Here is a 3370-nt window from a genome sequence, read left to right as displayed (position 1 = left end):
GCTTTGGGAACGCTTCCGAGTTGTTCTCGTTTTGAATCACGTGTGAAATCCGGCCAACAGAGAGACCTCACTGGCAGGACCAGGAAGCTACAAAGCATGCAAGCAGTGGAGACAAAGCTAGCTTCTGCAAAAAGAAGGGAAGCGCGGTAGGGAAGCAGTGTGCTTTAGCTCTATCTTGAATCCACTCTCTTCTGGTAAGGTAGGATTCTAACTTTGTATATCTATTTAACTCAGTTGATTCTAGAGTGTTGGTCTGTGCTTATTAGTTTGTACAGGTGATTAATCATCCACAGAACAGATGTCACATTGCCAGTAACCTCATCTACCCTCTTCTGTTGTCTCAATCTCAAACAGTGGTGGTAGGTGGGCTATGGAATTGACAGTCTGCTGTAAGGAAAGCTGACTATCACAGGCTTGGCTTCCCACTACAGCTTCGACTTTCTGGCACTTACTGAGACCTGGATATCCCCACAGAACACTGCTACACCAGCTGTGTCTTCTGCCTATGCTTTTTCTCACTCACCAAGAAGAAAACGGTAGAGGTGGTGGTACAGGTCTACTTTTATCACAGAGATGGTGTTTCACACCTCTCCCTTTGTCTCATCTAACCATGTCTTCTTTTGAATTCCATGCTGTTTCAGTTACCTCTCCAATCAACCTTTTTATCATTGTCATCTACCGCCTCCTGGTCCCCTTGGAGACTTCCTCGAAGAGATGGACACACTCCTCAGTACTTTCCCTTCTAACAGCACTCCTCTGACAGTTCTTGATGACTTTAATCTCCCATCCGACAAACTTCAGTCATCTTGCCTCTTGCCTTCTCTGAATACCTTCTCCTTGACATTTAACAGCTGCCCTCCAACACACAAGGGAGGAAATGTCCTGGACCTGGTTTTCACCTGCCCTACCACAGCTACAGACATGACTGCCACTCCACTTCCAATCTTTGATCATCATCTGGTTTTCTTTTCGATCACTCTTCCTATTCAACCTAAAAATAATTTACATATCTCTCTTATCCGTCCTAACCTTCACTCTATCTCTCCCTCCTCTGTAGCTTCCTGTACTCTTTCATCTCTTCCTGACTTCTTTTCCTCTCTACCCTTGGACGTTGCTACTGACTCCTTTCTCTCATCTCTTTCCTCAAGCATGGACCTTCTTTGCCTCTTGACTACAAAACCCAAGAAGACTTCTTGTCCCACACCGTGGCTGTCAGAAGTTTTGCGCAGCAATCGACGAGAGCTCAGATCTGCAGAAAGGCAGTGGAAAAAATCACAATCTATCAGATACCAAAGCTTCCACTCGGATGTCGGCATGCTTGACAGACATATCTTCATGGATGAGTGCTCACCAACTAAAACTCAACCCCAGCAAAACAGAACTGCTGGTCATCCCAGGTGATTCATCTCCAGGTCAAGCTCTCCAAATAACACTTCATGACTCTCTGCTCTCCCCTTCAGCTGCACGTATCAGATTCAAAACACTGATGCTTGCCTACAAGGCCAAAAATGGACCAGCGCCATTTTACCTCAGTGACCTCATCACATCTTGCACTGCACCACACTGTCTGAAATCCTCCAGCACTGCTCGACTGATACCACCTTCTTTCAAAATGAGAGGTAAGTACACTTCAAGGCTCTTCTCTGTTATGGCACTAAGGTGGTGGAATGAACTTTCCCTAGATGTCCGTACAGCAGAGTCCCTGACTATCTTCAAGCGATGACTGAAGACCTACCTCTTCCTGACACACTTAAATTAGCACTTTCCTAGTTTGAAGAATTCAAGAGTTATATTTATATTAAGTTTGTAATCTGGCATATCAGTGTAGATTTATTAATTACTAGAGACTCAAAGCACTTTTGTACGTCGCTCTGGATAAGGGCGTCCACTAAATGCCGCAAATGTAAATGTAAATGGATGCAGGAAGTGTGGCTCAGAGACGCAGCATCTTGTTCCCTCAGGGAACTAGGGTTACATACAAAACCTAGAGACACTCACTTTCAGGAACTCGAGAGCGTCGCAATGCCTTGGGAACGAGAGTTTAATCATGCAGCACCAGTCCCTGCCTAGTGTGAAAGAGCAGAGCCAGAGCTCAGGACAAAGGTTAAAGTTATAGAACCTGACAAAGGTTAGCGTGGTGGACCAGCCAGCAGCGTTGCAAATGTCCTGGAGTGGGACTCCAGCAGACCAGGCTGTAGAGACCACCACACTCTGAGTGGAGTGAGCCTTGGCCCCAAAAAGAGTGGGGAGATCAGAGGACTCATAAAAAGAGGATATAGCATCCACAATCCACCTCCTGAGAGTCTACTTGTTGACAGTCTTGTCCTGTGGATGTATGGTTTTGCTTCTCCTGGTCAGGGGCTTAAAAGGGAGGAGGATAGAATGCCTGCAGCACGACGGGTCGTGGGGGAACTGAGGGCACCTTACGTACATACCCCGTTGTGTGACAGAGCGAGGGACTGGCCATGGCAGGGATAAACTCCAGGAGAGATGGGCCACGGAGAGAGCCTGTAAGTCCCTGGCCCTTTTCAGGTAGGATATAGCCAGAAGAAAAACCAGTGGCTCAAAGGGGGGCTCAGACAGAGGCTCTAGCATGATGGCCAAGCCCCACACAGGCACTCTGGGTCACGTCCCGGGCCTTAACCTCTGGTTGCCATGCAGAAAACGTGTCACCAAGGGGTGTTTACCCGGCGACTGCTCAGCAAGCGGAGTACAATAAGCCACGATAGCCAGGCACGTGGCTTACTCATCAGGGATAAATGCCTTCACCTTACCTCTTAAAATTCCACTACCTGGGTAGAGAGACTAGCTGCTAGGAATTGTGCCACCTCAGGGGCCACAGCCACAGCCTCCATATCTCCGGGTGGGGGTGAACCAAGGTGCCCCCTGCCTGGGAAAAGATGATCCCTCCTGGGAGGAATCTCCCAAGGAGGATCCTCGAGAAGGGACAACAGGTCTGCGAACAATGGTCTGCCCATCCATTAAGGGGCCACCAGGAGGAGACGGACTCCATCCCAGTAAACTCTCACCGGAACTCCTGGGAGCAGCGCAGAGAAAGGTGTACAAGAGTAGGCTTGGCCACTGCTGTACCTTAGCGTTTAATAACTAGGGTGCTTGGTGAGTGAGGGTGTCTGCTTTCTGACACTGGATGCTGCTGCCATGAGCCCGAGCAGCCTCTGGAACTGCTTCACAGTGAATGACTGGCCTTCTCTCACTCTCTTGACTGCCATGAGGATAGCCCCGATCCAAGTGGGAGACAGCTGTGCCCGCATGACGGTCGAGTTCCACACTATGCCTAATAAGGTGGTTCTCTGTACTGGAGAAAGCAAACCCTTCTCGGTATTTAGTCTTATCCCCAGCTCCTTCATAC

Source organism: Silurus aristotelis (genome assembly GCF_946808225.1).
Source record: "Silurus aristotelis genome assembly, chromosome: 28".
Classification (NCBI taxonomy): domain Eukaryota; kingdom Metazoa; phylum Chordata; class Actinopteri; order Siluriformes; family Siluridae; genus Silurus; species Silurus aristotelis.
The sequence above is the reverse complement of the archived record's forward strand: the minus strand, read 5'-3'. Positions refer to the sequence as shown.